Source organism: Pelophylax lessonae, assembly GCF_965119305.1.
Source record: "Pelophylax lessonae genome assembly, chromosome: 7".
Taxonomy (NCBI): domain Eukaryota; kingdom Metazoa; phylum Chordata; class Amphibia; order Anura; family Ranidae; genus Pelophylax; species Pelophylax lessonae.
In genome coordinates this window covers 179,453,669-179,473,663 of record NC_138774.1, presented here as the reverse complement: position 1 = coordinate 179,473,663, position 19,995 = coordinate 179,453,669, and the positions used below count along the sequence as shown (strand labels likewise).

The window sequence follows — 19,995 nt, the reverse complement described above, 5'->3', positions numbered from 1 at the left end:
ACTACTGACCGGCCTATAGTTACCTGGGATATATCTCTGCCCTTTTTTAAATATTGGTATCATGTTGGCTTTTTTCCAATCAGCTGGCACCATACCCGTCTGTAAACTATCCCTAAAGATCAAGAATAATGGTCTGGCAATCACCTGGCTGAGCTCTTTAAGAACCCTCGGGTGCAAGCCATCCGGTCCCGGTGATTTATTTATGTTAAGTTTCTCTAGTTTAGTTCTAAGTTTATCTTCTGTTAGCCATGGCGGTACTTCCTGAGGTCTGTTATTTAGTTTGGCCTTACAAGCTGGGTTAGTGTAGCCCCCCAATTCTTTTGTGAAGACTGAAGAGAAGAAATTATTTAACCTCTTGCCGACCGCCGCAAGTCCATATACTGCGGCGGTCAGCCCCGTGCAGGCAAAGTGGCGTATGGGTACGTCACTCGCCTGCGAGGCAATAGGGGGCGAGCGCCGGTCACTCGCGATCGTCCGGTACAGAGGGAGAAAGGCAGGCGGCTAATGTAAACAAAGCCGCCTGTCATCCTCCCTTGTGTAAGTGCAGAGATCATAAGGTCCTGCTATGTAGGATCATATATCTCTGTAGTTACACAAACAGCCACATCCCATAACAGTTAGAAGCAAGCCCCTAGGGACACATTTAACCCCTCCTTCTCCAATAAAGTTAACCCCTTCCCCGCCAGTGTCATTTTTACAGTAACAGTGCATATGTATAGCACTGATTACTGTAGTAATGTCACTGGTACCCCCAAAAGTGTAAAAAATGTCAGTCAAGGGTCCGATCTGTCCGCCGCAATGTCGCAGTACCGCAAAAAAAAATCACAGATCGCCGCCATTACTCGTTAAAAAAAACCAATAAAAATGACAAAAATCTTTCCCTTAGTAAACGCAATAACTTTTGCGCAAACCAATCAAAATACGCCCTTTGCGATTTTTTTTTACCAAACGTATGTAACAGAATACAAATTGGCCTAAAATGTTAAATTTTGATTTTTAAAAATTTGAAAAATATTGTTATGTTTGCAAAGTTGTCGCTCTTTTTTTGTTTATAGCGCATGATCAAAAAATCGCACAGGTGATCAAATACCACCAAAAGAAAGCTCTGTTTGTGGGTAAAAAAGGACGTCAAATTCGTTCAGGTACAGCATCGCACGACCACGCAATTGTCCGTTAAAATCACGCAGTGCTGAATCGCAAATTAGGGCCTGGTCAGGAAGGGGGTAAAATCTTCCGGGGCTTAAATGGTTAACACTACCACCTTTTCCCTGTCCTCTGTGGCCAAATCTCCTTTGTCGTCTTTTATGGGGCCAATGTGTTCTGGCCTCCCTTTCTTACTGTTTATATACTTAAAGAATTTCTTGGGGTTTTTTTTTTTACTCTCTTCCGCTATATGTCTCTCGTGTTCTATTTTAGCCGCCTTGATTTTGTCTTTACATTTCTTATTACACTCTTTGTAATGCTTGAATGCTGCCAATGACCCCTCAACCTTGTATTTTTTTGAAGGCCTTTTCTTTAGCATTAATATGCATTTTTATGTTGGAGTTTAGCCACCCAGGGTTTAGTTTTGCTCTTTTAAATTTATTTCCCTTTGGAATACACTGGTCAATCCCTTTGTTTAGTATGCTCTTGAAGCACTCCCATTTTTTCTCCGTGTTCTTTGTTCCCAGGGTTCTATCCCATTTGATATTTTCTAGCAGAGAGCGCAGTTTTGGGAAATTGGCTCTTTTGAAATTCACTGTTCTTATATTACCATTATGTTTCCTATTACTATGATTAATACTGAAACGAGTTGACCTATGGTCACTGTTTCCTAAGTTGCCCCGTATTTCTATATCCGTGAGCAGGTCTGTATTGTTGATAATCAGTAGGTCAAGTACCACATTGTTTCTTGTCGGTGCATTCACCATCTGACCCATGAAATTGTCCTGCGAAACATTTACGAACTGCCAAGCCTTGGCTGAATGAGTGGTTCCTGCTGCCCAGTCTATATCTGGATAATTAAAGTCCCCATTATAATGACACTTCCCATCCTTGCTGCCAATCCTATCTGTAAAAGGAGGTCTGCCTCCCCCTCCTCCCTCTGGTTGGGTGGCCTATAGCATACGCCCAATATTACCTTTCCCACAGTGCCTTACCTTTGAAGTTCTACCCATAGGCATTCTACCTCGTCCATAGCTCCATTATTAATATCATCCCTCATATTTACCTGTCCACTGTTCTTAATATGCAGACATACCCCTCCCCCTTTTTTGCCTTCTCTATCTCTGCGATAAAGGTAATACCCCGGAATGGTCGCCATCCAGTCATGAGAGCTGTCTAACCAAGTCTCTGTTATCCCCACAAAATCTAAGTCCTCCTCAAACATCAGCAGCTCCAGCTCTCCCATCTTGTTGGCCAGGCCTCTGGCATTGGTATACAAACCTCTTAATTTTGACCGGTTACATATATCCTCATTTAATGTTTTTAGGCTGCTTTTGTGATTTTTTTCCCCATACCCACCCTGGGTTTAGGAGCTCTGAACACCCTACCGCTAATGTCCCCATTTGTGCCCTCTGAATCTTGCTTTCCACTGGCTAATTCTACATCTGTACCCTCCCCCCCATCACCTAGTTTAAAAGCTCCTCTAACTTTATGGCCATCCTCTCACCCTGTACGGCTGCACCCTCCCCATTTAGGTGCAATCCGTCCCTACCAAAGAGCCGGTGACAGACTGAGAAGTCGGCCCAGTTCTCCAGGAACCCAAAACCCTCCTTACTACACCAGCTCCTCAGCCTCTCTGTTGTTGCTCAAGGCACAGGTAGTATTTCTGAAAATACTACCTTGGAGGTCCTACTCCTCAACTTAGCTCCCAAGTCCCTGAAATCATTTAGGACTCTCCATCTTCCTCTGCCTATGTCATTGGTACCCACGTGTACCGTGACAGCTGGGTCTCCCCCAGCCCCACCCAGTAATCTTTCCACCCGATCCGCGATGTGCCAAACCCGAGCGCCCGGTAAACAGACTGTTCGACGCTCGCGGTCTTTGTGACAGATTGCACTGTCTGTCCTTCTAATGATTGAGTCCCCTACCACCAGCACATGTCTTTCCTTTCCCTTTCTCCCGGCCTCACTGGAGGAGTTCTTCCCCTGGCAGCTAGGGGCGTCGCTGTGCTCCAGCAATGCTGGTCCCTGACTGGTTTCCCCAACATCACGCAACAGGGCGTATTTATTGGGGTGCTCCAGCCCAGGACCGGCCTCCTTGCCTTGTCCCCTTCTACCCCTCCTAACTGTCACCCCTCTACTCTGATGCCTGCACCTCCAATACTCCGCCCAGCTCTGTGCAGGCCCCTGCCTGCGCCTGACGGGTACGATACCGGCTCTCCTTCGGTATGGACATTCGGCTCAGTGTTGCCAGCTGCTTCCCTAGATTCAGGACCTGAGCTTCCAGGGAAGTGCTTACAATGTGCTTACATTTTGTGCATTTGTATTCGCCCTCGATCGCATGATCGAGGAACGCATACATATCACATACCGACCCATGGCAGCTCTTCAACCACGTTCTTCATAAAGACCCAGAATTCCTTGGGTAAGGTATTTTAACTGAGCTCAGGTCCAACCCCATACCCAAGACTCCATCCATTGTTTGTCCCATATAGCCTGCTTAAACTAAGCCCCCTGGCCATGCCCCCATCAGTCAAGGCTCTCTTTCCGTAAAGGGATCAAGAGGCCTTCATTCATTATTGTTTTCATTTGAAAAGACAGAAAAAGCAACAGCACATTGCTCATTTATGAACTGTAGGTGTTGTCATTGTAAATTTTGGATAACTCAACTAATCTTTTCCTCCTTGATCACAGATTATAGCAGGATCAGGGTAGCCAATTATTGGTGACATTTTAGACATAAAACCCAGGAAGTCTTCCTGGATTAGTGGCATCTAAAAATGGGTGTCTAAAAACAACCTAACGAGTTTTAGAAGTAGGAATTAGATTGTTGGAATTCATATTTCCTGTGAAATAAAGTGTCATAACAACAAGCTTTCGGCTGGGTTCACACATATGCAAATTGGATGCTGGTTTCCCCCGCATCCAATTCGCATTACATGCAAGTGTGACTGCCTCTCAATGGAGCTGGTTCACACATATCCAGGGGGGCCGCGGTCCAGATTAAACAAGGGTCTTGTGCGTGTTTGGGTCTAATTCAGGTGCAAATTCAGCCAAAAATTCATACCCGATTCACACCTGAACCAGTGAACAGGGGTGCACTGGACCCCAGGTACGAACCCGCTGCCACACATGTGAGAACTCAGCCTTAGAAACGGGAAATAAAATGGCTTAATAATGAGCTTTACAAATGGGATCCAGAATGCTCAATATTTTTGGCTCCCTTAGAGGCAGAGAAAGAAAAGCTCAAAAGCCTTGAGCTGCAGTGTGCATGAGCTCTTTCACTGCTAAAGTTGCTGGAGGGTGAGAATGGTTTATCAAGTCATCGTCTGGCTTTTTTGTGGCTCCTAATTCTCCAACATCTATACTCTGCTGTTATCTACTCATCCACTAATCCTGCACCAGCCTTTGGGACTCATTATTTACTGCAGAAGACTGGAAAATGTAGTGGGTGGGTGCTTATTGCCACAGGCTGCTTGGTTCCTGATTATCTCCTTAAAAGCAATAAGCACTAATAGAACTGGTAATACATTTATTTGCAATGCTTTTGAGATCATTCAGAATTTGATTGACCATTTTACCTGCAACTTGTTCTCCTTCTGACCTACATTTGACCTGCTTCAAGCTATATACCGATGCAAAATTAGCTTGGAGCAAACAAAAGCTCGTCGACTCAGGCCTAAGGATTGTAAAGCAATGTATGGTAAAATAAAATACATTTGGCACTTTACAGAGCAGTGGGTTTGCACCAGCTGCAAGAGCTCATAGCAACCAGTCAGCCCTCATCAGCTAACTGCAGTGGTTACAATAAACTGACAGCTGACTGGTTATGTTTTACCAAACTTTGCACAATGTCTCTCCCATTTCAGTGCTTTAGGTTGACTCTGTTGAGAGAAAAAAAAAGAAAAAACATGTAAAGAAAATAGTTCTTACCCACCTGGCTGAAGAATCTTGTGTTGGATTTCAGATTTCCTGCCATATACTGTAGTTCTACCTCTGCCTAATAGATCCACAGAACTCAGCATCTCACACTCCTGGAATTTTGTTGAATACTGAAGATACTTCCACAAGCATAGCTTTTCAAGCGAGTGAAGATCTGAGGAACGGCAGTGAAACAGAAAGACTTAATAACTTCTTCTTTTACAGCAGTTTTTTGACAAGTTGTTTAAAATAATTCTCTCTTTGTCATTTGTAAAATCAGGATGCTCCATTCTGCTTTCAGATTTTTATTTCAGCTCAGCATGTTCTACCTTCTGGGCAACACGATCCGCAGTTCCTGACTTATAACCTGAGGGCGAATCCAACTGTTGGGTGAGCTGCGCGGCATACATGCACATATTTTCTAAAATGCCCAGCCATCCGTGTGAAGGAAACCTTTCTGAGGGTTTTTTTTTCTTTTTTTTTTTATCTTTAAGAAAATCTGTTGGAAGAAACCTTGAGGCTGCCATAGCAGTTTATGAAAATGCTAGTTGCCTGGCTTTTCTTTTTTAATGGATAATGGCGAGTGCTCAACCTGCAGCCCTCCAGCTGTTGCAAAGCTGCTGACAGTTACAAGCATCCCAAAGGCACAGGCATGATGGTAGTTGTAGTTCTGCTGGAGGGCCACAGGTTAAGCACCCATGTAAGGTGTTAGGCTGTTTCTACTGTAGTAGTAAAATAGGGAGGACGGGGGGGGGAGGGGGAAGGACCAACAGAAGATACAGTCCTGACAACTGCTGAAATTTTGGAGGTGCTCTGATCCAGTCGTCTAGCCATTACAATTTAGGTCTTGTCACTTTTTCTGCATTCAACACTTAGCTTTATGAAAAACATGTTCACTTGCTGCCCAATATATACCACCCCCTTCTTGTTGCCATTGCAACAAGATAATCAATGTTATTCACTTACCTGTCAGTGAACATAATGTTATAGATGACCTATGTATATAGTATAGTATAGGGATCGACCGATTATTGGCAAAGCTGATTATCAGAGGGCCGATATAAAGTTTTTCCGATATATCGGTATCAGCCCCGGAACTTACTGATATTGTCCTGACGTCACTGCGTATGTTGCACCACGCATCTCCACGCACTAGGCCCAACCTTCTGCCTTCTTAGGCCGTCTCCCTCACCTTGGACAGCCTCGTCTAGAGTCAGAAGTCTCTCGGGAGTGTATAACACAGCCATACACCCACCCACAGCAGCCCGGTGACAGCCACCCACAGGCACTGTACCAGCCAGCCAGCCACAGGCCCTGTACCAGCCACCCACCACAGGGTGCCAGCCAGCCACCCACCACAGGGTGCCAGCCAGCCATCCACCACAGGGTGCCAGCCAGCCATCCACCACAGGGTGCCAGCCACCCACCACAGGGTGCCAGCCAGCCACCACCACAGGGTGCCAGCCAGCCATCCACCCACCACAGTGTGCCAGCCATCCACCCACCACAGTGTGCCAGCCATCCACCCACGACAGTGTGCCAGCCATCCACCCACCCACCACAGGGTGCCAGACAGCCAGCCATCCACCTACCCTCCACAGGGTGCCTGCAAGCCAGCCACCCTCCACAGGGTGCCTGCAAGCCAGCCACCCTCCACAGGGTGCCTGCAAGCCAGCCACCCTCCACAGGGTGCCTGCAAGCCAGCCACCCACCACAGGGTGCCAGCAAGCCAGCCACCCACCACAGGGTGCCAGCCACCAAGCCACCCACCACAGGGTGCCAGCCACCAAGCCACCCACCACAGGGTGCCAGCCACCAAGCCACCCACCACAGGGTGCCAGCCACCAAGCCACCCACCACAGGGTGCCAGCCACCAAGCCACCCACCACAGGGTGTCAGCCACCAAGCCACCCACCACAGGGTGTCAGCCACCAAGCCACCCACCACAGGGTGTCAGCCACCAAGCCACCCACCACAGGGTGTCAGCCACCAAGCCACCCACCACAGGGTGTCAGCCAGCCAGCCACCCACCACAGGGTGTCAGCCAGCCAGCCACCCACCACAGGGTGTCAGCCAGCCAGCCACCCACCACAGGGTGTCAGCCAGCCAGCCACCCACCACAGGGTGTCAGCCAGCCAGCCACCCACCACAGGGTGTCAGCCAGCCACCCACCACAGGGTGCCAGCCAGCCACCTACCACAGGGTGCTAGCCAGCCATCTGGAAGAGCAGAATGTCCAAAAAGACAACGGACAGTGTTTTTTTGGTTTTTTTTGGGTTCTCATGCAGAGGATACTTCTGAATCTGCAATAATGACCCTGGATGATGAACTTTATCTCTATTTGAAGGAACCAGTAATTGACAGAAGAAGTGGTGAACCTCTCCAGTGGTGGAAAGAAAATGAGGCACGCTACAAAAGACTTGCTTCTCATTCTAGAAGATAACTTTCTGCTCCTCCTTCCTCGGTACCAAGTGAGCGTATTTTTAGTGAAGTGGCAGCAATATATGAAAAAAACAGAAGCCGTTTAACTGGTGAACATGCCTAAATGTTATGCTTTCTGCTCTATAATATTGTTCTACTTAACTAGGAGTATTGAAAGTGAGTAGTACTAGTGTCCAGTCCACTGTCTTTTGCACTGCAGCTACTAGATTTAATCATTGCAGACAGTGAGTGCACTACTGCAGCAGTTTATGTAAATTTTGTTTTGGGAAGCCTTTAGTTATTATCTTCTCAGCACTTTATTTTTCACAGTTGTCTAGGACTCTTCTAGGACTCGTTCGTTCACATGATGTGAAACTGATGTACCTGCAAGTGAAAGCTGTGCGGTTTTCCTATCAGTTTTCATGCAGGTAAGGTGTGAAGAATGCACCTTTTCATGTTAAAAATGTTAATAAACAAACATTACCATGTTCAGTACCAGATTTGTGTCAAAAATTGTCTTTATTTTTCAAAACTTTAATGTACAAAATATTGGCCGATACCGATACTTTGTGACCAAAATATCGGTATCAGTATCTGCCCTGAAAAAAACATATCGGTCTATCCCTACTATAGTAGGTAGACTCTATAACTGTAACACAGCCTAAATAATTACGGATTTATTTATTTTTATCAAAGAAATATAGCAAAATATATTTTAGCCTAAATTTATGAAGAAAGATTATTAAATTGCAAAGTTTCAGCGCAGAAGCTAAGGGAACGATTTTTTCCCCAAATTGTAAGTCTTTTTTCATTAGTAAAAAAAAAAAAACTCCAGCGATGAATAAACACCACCAAAAGAAAGCTCTATCAATCTAAAACAAAATTAAACAAAATTAACTTGGGTACAGTGTTGTATGACTAAGTAATTGGCAGTGAAAATAATCACAGTGATGAAAACTAAAAAGTGGCCTGGACAAGAAGTTGGTTTACCATGTTGGTCTTCAAGTAGTTAATAAAGGTTTGGCAAAGCAGGAATAGCACATTTCAGAGACTGCACTGCAATTTACAGTGACATCTTCTGCCTCCTTAGACAGGTTAGGGTCTGCAATGTCACTACAAGCCTCTGCAGGTGATTAGCATGATAAAATCTGAGCTCTCAGGATTTTAAAACGTGAATCTAACATGGTAATATAGCAGCCTTTATGATTCATATGTGGTGGTCCGCCTTTTCCCAGTACCACTTCCAGGGTGCAGTGCTGTCAGCCCTGGGCTCCCTTGGGAAGGAAGGTTCTGCTTGGTGCTGGCAACACAGATGGCTGTCTGAGAAAAGCCACTTCCAATTATAGATGCAGCAGAGCCAACAGATGGCAGCATCCTTTGCCTTGTATATCGGACTGGCATTAAGGCAAAAATCCATGAACTATGTATGGCCAGTGATGGACATTGATCTAATTCATCTTTCTGTTCTCACATAAACTGGAGATATGTACACAGTTTGCCACACTATGAACTCAACAAATATCCAAAGTGTGTAAAGATGGCCCAGAGCACAAATGTTCTATGCCTCTCTGGTATTTGAAGGACAGCTATTACATTCTAGAAGGCTGGCTTGCAATAGTTAATTGTATATACTGTAAATCATAGACTACAAGGCACAGGCAACTTATGCACCATGGGTTATAGGCTTATAACTTCAGATGATTGGACACTGGCAAGCTTTCCTTGTGACTCTACCCCATTATGTCCATAGTTTTTTTTTTCTAGTCAAATTCTTTAATCAGCCCTCACTGTCTTCCATGCAACTTCAATAAAACCTTGGGATCTGTGCCTGGAGCCTACCCTGGGACGCTCACCTTGGCACTTTGTGCAATAAGTTGAGTTAGTGGCAGGGTGCTAAACAGTTTCAGGGCTGTGGTCCATTGCTACAGAACCCAGTCCTTGACGATCCCTTCAGGGATATGCCCACCGTGACAGGGGAAGCCTAGACTTTATATACAGTCTAGTGTCAAGAACAGGAAAAACAGGGTCACCGTTGCTCTTTGACTGTTTATTGTTGTAAACAGGGCTATATTTGGAGTGATTTCACTTCACAGTGCAAATTTTTCAAACTTGGCGCTATAATTCAACCATTTAGAGCTCAGTTTCATTTGGATGACCGGGTTTTACTTCACATCACTGGTCACACACATTAATACTTCCTAGACCCCTTTAACTACTTGATCTCCAAAAGGTAACCCTACATGACCAGAGCATTTTTGCTATTCAGCATTGCGCTACTTTACCTGGCATTTGTGCAGTCATGCAACACTGTACGCAAGTTTAATTTATATCATTTTTTTCTCACAAATAGAGCTTTCTTTTGGTAGTATTTGATCACCACTGGGTTTTTATTTTTTTATTATATAAATAAAAAGACCGTACTTTTTGGGGGAAAAAACAATATTTCTCTATCGCTCATTGACAGACGTAGTCCTCGGTGATACAGCACCTTCGGGTTATGTTGCCTCCACAGGAGCAGGACTAGACAGGAAATAAAATGCTCTGGCCACACCCCAGGGGCAGTCCCCGAGGGTATATCCTCTCTCTCTCTGCCACAGCAAATCCAGTTTTTTTCTGTCTAGTCAGGAGTAAGGACCTAGATACCTTGCTGGGATCTTCGGTCCTGGCAGGATTTTTTTCTTAAAAAGATTTTTTTAGACAGCTTTTTTCTCCAGTGTTCCTGTGAGATCTTCAAGCAAGAAAGCTGAACTGGGCGACGGGCTGGATGTTGAGATCCGGTGGTCACCCCAGTTCAGCCTACGAGCGCGTGCAGGCCATAGCTCCGCGCTGGGTCGGCCGCGACATAGTCCCACTGGAGGGACTGACCCCGCGAGTTAAACGTCTCGCTGAAACGCCAAGGACCATGAGTCACGGCGTCCGTATTGGTCGACAGCCCTCCCGCCCCGGTGGAGAGGGGTACTGTCAGGAGTTGGTGCCCGCCTGGTTCCGGTATGGTGAGTAGCATGTTCCCCCTTTTCCCCTGACGGGTCTTGTGGTGAACGCGGGCCCCTCTCTGTATGGTAAGGATGAGTTCCCCTCTATCCTATAACATGGCACAGATCCCCCTACTTTGAGTGTGATTTTATGTGCAAAAAGCCAGGAGGCTTGGTTTGGGAGCTGACAATCTAATTGTAAACATGTTAAAAAAGATTGTAATTAGTGGCAGTATGGGTATCTTACTGTGATAATATAAGTATCCTACCAGTCAGTAGCCACGGACATGTAGACTGCTTTCCTAGTCAAGTCTCCAGCGATAGCAGGCCTTCCGAACGGCCATGCGGTCCGCCAGGGCCGGTACCGCCGACCAGGCTAAATCCCCATGTAGAGAAGGTGTTGTGATGCTCTGCAGTCACGCCGCTATTCGGTACTAACCGCCGCCATTGTTTGCTAGATCGCACGAGGCCGCCATTTTGGCGTAGCCTCGTGTCTCCAGCATGGGGGCGGCCATGTTTGAGGTGATCCAAACACCTCGTGGAGCTAGGGGAGGCGCCGGAAGGCGTGCAGAGGGGCGGAGCCGCCTCCTTTCTTACTGGGCAGCCAGCCAAAAGACTTCCTGTTTGTGAACACAGCGCTGTAACCTGTTGCAGTGAACTCTGAGCATCAAGTGGTGAGCCTGGGGGTCTATCTCTCTCTCTCTCTCGATCGATAGGGATCCCTAGCAGGTAACACTGAGGGGCTTTTGTGGCGCTGGGGGTCTGAAAAAAAAAAAAAAAAAAGTTTTTTATTTAAATTTGAATTGTATTTTCCGGGAAATTACTGGAATAATCATGGACCCTGCCACACAAATACCCCCACCTGTTTCCCTCGAGGGGGCCACGGGACCTGCCGGTGCACAGAGTATGGATGCATTTACAGCAGTTTTGGAGTCTTTGGTGGCTCGGGTGGAGGCAGCCTGTCAGGGACGGGGGTCAAGAAAGCGACCCCCGCCTACCCCTATATTATCTGACACCTCTGACTCAGATTCAGAGATGGTCACTGCAGCTGCAGGTCCCTCTGCAAGGGCTGTTATCTCAGGTAAAGCTCCCTCAGACAGTGAGGAGGACGTTCTTTCTCCTGCTATAATTCAGGAAGAAGCATTGGTGGACGCACTAGTTGTAGCGGTGCGGGAAACCTTAAGACTTGAGGTTTCACCGGCAGAGGCAACTGAAACAGAGATTCCCTTTGGTACTAACAAGCCCATTAAAACGGTGAAGTTTTTTCCTGTACCCAAGTGTTTTGGTAATAAAATTAAAGGAGAATGGGAGCATTCTAAGCGTACTTTTTACTATTTCCAAGCGTATTGCTAGACGCTATCCGTTTGAGGAATCCATCATTAAGAAATGGACGGTACCACCAGTGGTGGATCCACCTATTTCCAGGCTGAATAAAGCCACGGTTATCCCAGTGGAGGACACTTCGTCCTTTAAGGATCCGGTGGATCGAAAGAGGGAAGCGGAGTCCCGCACTATCTTCTCCCTGATAGGGTCAGCATTTAGACCAGTAATTGTTATTGGTCTAGTTTCCCAGACACTAACGGAATGGGCGAGATTGGTACGCCAAGACCTAAGGGGAAAAGATATCCCCCAGGGAACATCTGATTTGATGGAACAGATTATACAAGGGCTACAGTTTGTCTGTGACGCAGCCTTGGATGCTACCCCCCTATTAGGGCATGCATCTATGTCAGCGGTAATCCTCAGACGTGTGCTGTGGTTAAAATGCTGGTCAGCTGACCTAGGTTCCAAAAAGACCTTGACGAATCTCCCCTTTCAGGGGAATCGCCTATTTGGGGCCACCCTAGATGAAATTATTAAGGACGCCACTGGGGGCAAGAGCACTTTCTTGCCACAGGCTGCTAAAGCTAAGGGACCTCGCAACAAGCGAGGACCTTTCTTTACCGCCTATAAAGGGTTCGTACGCCCGGCTGGAACAAGCGGGAAAGGCAAGACTCCTCCAGGAGGGTTCAAGAAAGGCTGGTCGGACAAACAGAGGACCGACTCAGCCAAACCCGAAGCAAAGGATTACACAGCCTGAAGGAGCGCCCCCACCCGGGTTGAGGGTGGGGGGACGTTTTCACCGGTATTCAGGACATTAGATCGAGCATCGACTACTACTACCGGTGCGATTCTTCCCTTCCAACATTTAAGTACTACAGGGAGCGGTAGTCACCATTCCCTGAATAGATCTTTTCCTTTACCTTTTCCTAAGATTAGTCTCTATTCCCCACAGGAATCGGATCTGGTTGACCAGACAGACCAAGAAGCCTCTAGCCAGGTGACTTCCGTCCCTGAGGTTCAACCAGAAAAGATCACCGTTCCTAAAAGGAATCAGGTATCTGATAAATGTGTGGGAACAGAAAACGACCAGACTTTCTCGGATGGTCGGGGCCAGATAACTCTAGGGACGCCTGGTTCAGATCCAGTCAGCGCCAGTGGTCCTAGAAATTCGAGGCTGGCCTCGTCTAGCCGGCCTGGCCGACTTGGACATGCTAGTCGCAGACGTTCCGTGGGAACTTCGTCTCAGGGAGTGTCTGTGGTCTCAAGGACCAATCTACCATCGTGCTTTACAGTCGCTGGTTTTAATGGCCTGGCCATTGAGACCCAAGTACTGAAGGACAGAGGGTTGTCAGCTTCAGTCATTCCTACCCTTATTAAAGCAAGGAAAGCGACTTCCAGCAGAGTCTATTATCACACATGGAAGACTTATATCGCGTGGTGCGAATCTTTAGGATTTCCTCCACGTACCTATTCGGTGACTCGAATATTGGCCTTTTTGCAAAAAGGGGTTGAGCAGAAACTAGCCTTGAGCACCATCAAGGGTCAAGTTTCAGCATTAGCAATCTTCTTTTAGAAACCTTTAGCTACCAAGTCCTTGGTGCGGAATTTCATCCAGGGGGTGCGGCACCTGGCTCCACCAGTCCGCACGCCCTTACCGCCCTGGGATTTTAATTTAGTTTTGTCGGTTCTACAGAAACCTCCCTTTGAAAACATCAGGGAGATTCCCTTGCTTACTTTATCCCAGAAGGTGGCCTTCTTGGTGGCTATCACTTCTGCTCGCAGGGTGTCAGAACTGGCTGCATTATCATGCCAGTCCCCATACCTAGTGATTCATAGGGATAAGGTAGTACTTCATCCTAAGCCATCCTTTCTTCCTAAGGTGGTTTCAGATTTTCATCTGAATGAAGATATTGTACTACCTTCCTTGTGTCCTCAGCCCAATCATCATCGGGAACATGCGTTGCATTCCTTGGATGTGGTTCGGGCAATCAGGGTATACCTGAAAGCTACGGAATCATTCCGTAAGACGGATTAACTTTTTGTGATCACGGATGGCCCCAGAAAGGGGTTGCCTGCATCTGCCGCGACTATTGCCAAATGGATTAGACAGACGGTGGTACAGGCTTATTCTATTAAGGGTCAGAGTCCTCCGTTCCCTGTTAGGGCGCACTCCACTCGAGCGCTCAGTACTTCCTGGGCCTTTCGCCATCAGGAGTCAGTGGTCCAGGTATGTAAGGCGGCCACCTGGTCGTCGGTACATACCTTTACAAAATTTTATAAAATTGATGTGATGGCATCGGCGGATGCCTCTTTTGGCCGCAAAGTGCTGAAGGCCGCAATTTGAGGAGACCGGTGGTCTACCTCGAGGGTTTTTTTTTTCTGTTGAAAAATTTTTTTGTTGAGTCTCATCATTAGGGATGAGCATTGTAAACTTCTAGTTGGCACTGGTTGGGCCTTCTAGGTTTGAATTTGATTTCCATTTTTCCCACCCCTCATTTGTGATACTGCTCTGGGACGTCCCGAAGGTGCTGTATCACCGAGGACTACGTCTGTCAATGAGCGATAGAGAAAAATGGATTTTTGTAAAATCTTACCGTAAAATCCTTTTCTCTTAGCTCATTGACAGACGTAGTACCCGCCCCTCTGTTTTTGAGTTGGGTTGGGTTAAATTCTCTAAACACTGCTTTTGTGACATAACTTATTTGCTGTGGCAGAGAGAGAGAGGATATACCCTCGGGGACTGCCCCTGGGGTGTGGCCAGAGCATTTTATTTCCTGTCTAGTCCTGCTCCTGTGGAGGCAACATAACCCGAAGGTGCTGTATCACCGAGGACTACGTCTGTCAATGAGCTAAGAGAAAAGGATTTTACGGTAAGATTTTACAAAAATCCATTTTTTCTACTTTTAGTTTTAAAAGATATCCAATAAAAAAAAAAAATCTAATTTCCTCATACATTTAGACCAAAATGTATGCTGCTACATCTCTTTGGTAAAAAAGAAAATTCCCTATAAGTGTATATTAATTGGTTTGTGTGAAAGTTATAGTGTTTACAAACGATGGTATATGTATTCGAATTCATGCAGCAATGATGATATAGCCATGGTGATCAGTGACTGCTAGTGGGACTGTGATAGTGTGGTAGGCAACCTAGTGCTAGCTGATGCTGGCTTGGATGTACACTGACTGACACTAACATTATTAGTGGCACTAATACAGTGATAATAAGCCTGCCCGTGCCACCCTGCCACAGGAAATGTGGTTAAGCTACTCAGATGCTACTTACGGCCGTTTCACCACAAGAATTTGTTGAAGGGCAGTCCTTCCGGGCACGCTTACTCTATCTCCTGCACCAGGGCTGAGCTGTGGTTTTGTGTCCCCCGGCTTCCCACCCAAACTGTCAAGTAACAGCTGGAGGGGTCTGTTCACATGCCATGGCTTTTTTAGCTTGGGCTGCTGGTAAACTCTCCCATTGGGTTAATTAGGGCCACGCAGTTAGCACCACCTGATTGCAGCGCATTATGGGGATTAAATAAGTTTTTGGGTTAATATAGATCTGGCAACACCATTCTCTCTTAAACTTGTGTCTTGCATGGGACTGATATATCTGTAGAACAGTCTGGCTACATCATAGGGACACCGATGATCTGTCTAAGAAATATCTGACTTCTTTAGCCTTTGAGGGATATTGTCTCTTCGGACCTGCTCTTGACACCCTCCATGGCCATGCCTCGGATAGCCAGAGTCCTCTTGCAGGAGATCTATGGAAGGCTCAGAGAAATCCCATACTTTTTCTTTATCTACTTTGGCAGCAGGTACTTGTATGACATCAGAGCCTAACCCACATTCAGCCCTAGAGTCCGAAGCAAGATGTGGTAGCCACTGAAAAGGCTTCTGCATTAAGATGGGGGCTGTTTTACATTCGGACTGTTTCTTGGGTGTTTGCCCCCCTGGCATTTAGGTGCACAAGAGACCTCTTTTAGCTCACAGGCTAACCCCTTGTATCTAACATATTCTTTAGCTGCTCCTCACTAATAGGTTTGTGCAACTACACACTGCAAAGTATATTCAGGTCTAGAGTACATCCAGAGGCCTTGTCAGTATGTCCAGAGAATTGTTCCTCTGTGCGACCACAGTGGCACTTCAGGTGTTAATGTAGATAGTTTTGCCTATCATCTTGTTTTTCTCTTGTGTCCCCTTGTACCTGTGGTCTACCTTTTATATCCCTGCCTACTTTCATAGGGGTACCTCTGGTACACTCTATCTCCTCCTTTCAGTCAGGCCTACTTCATAGTTGGTTTGTACCCTTGAGTTCACTACAAGTGCTAGGGGTCACTCGCTATTCTATTGGGATAATATGCTGTAGTAATTGTCACATTCTCCAGATCTCTATTTTCTTTTGTAACTTACTTCCCTGAATTTTAAGGGTTGGTGTAAGGCTTGAGCATTCATTTGTAGACTGGCTGTAACCTGTTTTTCTCCAAGGTTCATACTGAAGGTTCTCCTGTGGACGTAGTCCAGTGTTTTTTATTCTGTTCATCACATCCTATTGATGATCTAGTTTTTTCTTAGCATGTACTTATGTTGTTCCATCCGTTATGGTGGGTTTGTTTAGTTTCTCAGCTTCTTGCTAGTCATTGGCTGTTTCCATTGTTTTGCAGGGGGACTTCTCATCACTTGTTCAGATTTGAGCAGTGGTACTTCAGGCAGTTCTATGTTTCAGAAAGTTTCCAGACTATTCTTGGGCCTGTTGGTTGCTCACAATTCGGTTGGACAGCTTTTGTGGTGCCAGCTGTATCTGAATTCCCGTATCTCTCAAAGGATGAGAAAGAAAATATGATTTTTTTTTTTTTACTTACCATAACATTTTTGTTGGAGTCCACTGAGGCTCTTAAGTTCCACCTCATTGTGTATTTTTGCTTTGGTACTGGTTTGCTGTGTCCCTCCATGGATTTAGAGCAAGATTTTAGGGTAAATACAAAAGTTGTAGAGAAAGTCGTTAAACAGTGTTTATTTCTTTTATGCAAAGGAAAACAAAGTGTATTGCATAGAGGAGCATTCGGAGAATCTTGGATGAGCCAATATCACTCTGCAGCTTTTTCAGAGTTGTTGGTAGAAGCAGCATGTATTTGCTGCAGTAAGAAGGGGGTGGGGTGGGGAATATGCTATCTTGATATTACTTTTTCTTGTGAAATCACTGTTACGGTTTACTGGGTAATAACCATGGTTCCCCTAGGTGATGGCACCAACCATTTTTTTTTTTAATCTGGTCTCTGTACCAATTTCATGAACTCTTTGCTTCAGGGTGGTGGCAGATTATCTCACACATACTGTACCAGCCTGCTGTGTGATGTTTCGCCATCCACTCCTGGCCACCATTAGGAGGTGCAAACCTAAGCCTTTTTTTGTTATTAATTGTTTTTGCATTTGCCTCAAATTTACTCCTTACATTTACTCCCATTGCCATTCTGCTGTCTTGTTAATTCTTATACGGATAATGCTATTATTGTAAATATTAGTAGACAATATTGTTCAATTGTAAGTTCTGTAATTTTGATACTTTCAGCTTTTGTTTGCACATGGTCCAAGTCCTGTGCAGTGTGGTGGCTGGTAATCTGTAAAAAGGTAGGCTTTAAATTGCAGTGCTCGATTGGTCCCTGCTTTTATGTATTCTACCTTTTTGTCTTATGCCAGCCTAGCCCACACTCCTGGCAGATGCCAAGTGAATGCAGATTGTGTGCGGGGCACAGGTGCACAAAGAAAAGGGGATGTCCCTTTGTGTAAGCTTTGCTGTGGGCATCCTGGGAGTCCTGCATCCACACAAACATCCTGAGGGCGCAAACTGTCTTCTTCAAGAAATATTTGCACTAACAAAAGCTCAGACAGCCAGGGGTGGCAGTCCCAAATATTACTGGTAATATTACACTAGTGCAACTTCAGAAAAGAACAGCCATTTCTGATAGAGGAGGCCTATCCTTGTTCAGTCCAACTTTTTTCCAGAATAGCTGCAGTATTCTGGAATAATAATAAAAAAGCCATTCCTGGGCTTTGCATTGCGATTCAAACCTGTTAAAATTATGGGTATTGGGTGGGTTCCTCTATGGTTCTTGTCCTTCTTGTAGGGTGGCAGTACTGCCTGGGACACAATGCAACAGATGATAAGAACAGCTCACCTGGGTCAGAAATAACAGATTCAGCCACAAGGAAAGGTGCATGGCAGCGCTGCTTTTTCAGTATAATTCAAACTTAGCCTAAAATGCTAGCACACCCCCTGAATATATAATATTGTATCCCGTACATAACCGAATAAAACATTTCTCTATGCTCAAACGTATGCCTTTTTGCCAATCAAAGCCCCGATCATAGCTCATAACTTAGGCTTTGATTGGCCAAGATGCACAAGTTTGTGTTAAGAACAGTTTTACTATGTTGTGTAACTTCTAAAAGGCTGTTATGAATTTGATTTGTGTGTTGGCATTATCATCAGGGACACATTGCATTCAAGCAGCAGTTTTAAGATCTGTTATGAATGAATCTAATGGTTAGGCTTATGTGTAAGAATTAAAAACAAATTTAAAAGACATGTATGACCACTCTTCCTTGTTTTATATCTGTGTTTTATGTTTTTTTAAAGAAATCAATTTGATGTAATAAAGAAGGTGGACACAGGCACATTTTGAGACAGTGTTGGGTCTTGGGCTGTGTATTTTACAAGGAGAAAAGGCATTCATGCTGATTGACAGCAGAGAGTACAATCAGTCAGTTTCCCCTTTTTCTTCCTGTTCTGTTGTCACCTTGGGTGACTGGGCCTGACAGGTGGTCAGTGGGACAGGAAGTGGGAAGGAATATCTCCAGTGGGCACAAGAAAGGAGTAAAATCTGATTGGATATTACCCTTCCCAACTCCATTGAAAAATGAAAGTTAAGTTTTTGTACTCACAGTAAATCATTTTCTTTGAGTTTATCGAGGGTACAGGAAGCCTTAAGCCGTTGGGTTATACTGCTGCCTACAGAACGATTATTAAATGGGTCCATAAAGGCAGTCACCTTGGTAAGGGAGATACAGCCATATCCACAGTTAGCACTTACCACTTATGAATTAAATCTTCACTAAACGGATACAAGGCCAGCAAGTACTCTGGTGGAGCAAAGAACTTATTAGGGTGCTTCCAATTTCCATAGAAAAATATCTGAAAAAGCAGGGGTAAAGAAAGTCTTTGGGGTTTTTGGAGTCCTATATGACCCAAAGGTAGAAACGACAGCACTTTTGTAGAAGAAACAAGCTGATCCCTCGCAGGTAGCATATGATCTATAGAAAGTGAGCTGTGGGCATCTAGTACAGTGGAACTGCCCCCCGTGTCTAGAATCAGACAGGTTGCAGCCAGAGAGTAACTGGGCATCATACAAGCCGAAGGTAAGCAGCAAGACCTCTAGTACTCTTGAAACCCAGACAAATCACAGTAGGTAAGTGTAGCGGAACCTCAAGCCACACTGTACTTGTGGACTTCTGTCAGGATACCGCTTCCTCCCAGTCGTGAACATAGATACCAGATTTTCCCAGCCGCCCCATACAAAGCTAGCCGACAACTTAGTTTGTACTGGAATCTCCTCTTTATTGAACAGTCACACAGAATTTATATACAGCATGGACCTCCCCCTCCTTATCAGATTACCACACACAGGTCAGGGGTTGCCTGATTACATTGTCATATGCAGAAGAAATTGTATACAGAAATAGAATTAACCTGAACTAATTATCTAGCCATCTGGACAGAAACAATATGTGAGTTCATTAACATTTAACAATGGGACAGACAGGCTTAACAGAATCCACATCACATCTCAATACACAAACAATAGGGAGAGCCTGTCTCCATAGGTGTGCGCAGCTTATTGCATTAGGGTGTGCACCCCAGAGCTCAAACACACATGCCTTTCTCTGTAGCCTCAGCTGCATTGGACAGTGAATGAATGGGAAGTGCTCTGTGCTGAGCGGCTTCCTGTTCATTCACAAACTGAAGCATAGTAAACCTAGTTGTGTTCACAATGTTCATTTGGAAAAGGAAGGCACCAGTAAATTACATATTTACTAGTCCCTTTCCCCACTCTCCATCCTGCAGCGTAGTGATTAGGGTGTGCCCAGGCACACCTGGCACACCCCCCGCGCATGCCTATGCCTGTCTCTGACATTGAAGTTCAATACACTTTATCATAATTGTAA

The 19,995-nt window shown here is 45.5% G+C and overlaps 1 protein-coding gene across 8 annotated transcripts in view; it reads left to right on the top strand.

Annotated features, from left to right (window-relative positions):
* VAV2 (vav guanine nucleotide exchange factor 2) overlaps window positions 1–19,995 on the top strand; it is a 480,427-nt gene that overhangs the window by 292,334 nt on the left and 168,098 nt on the right. The gene's annotated exons all lie outside the window — the stretch shown is intronic.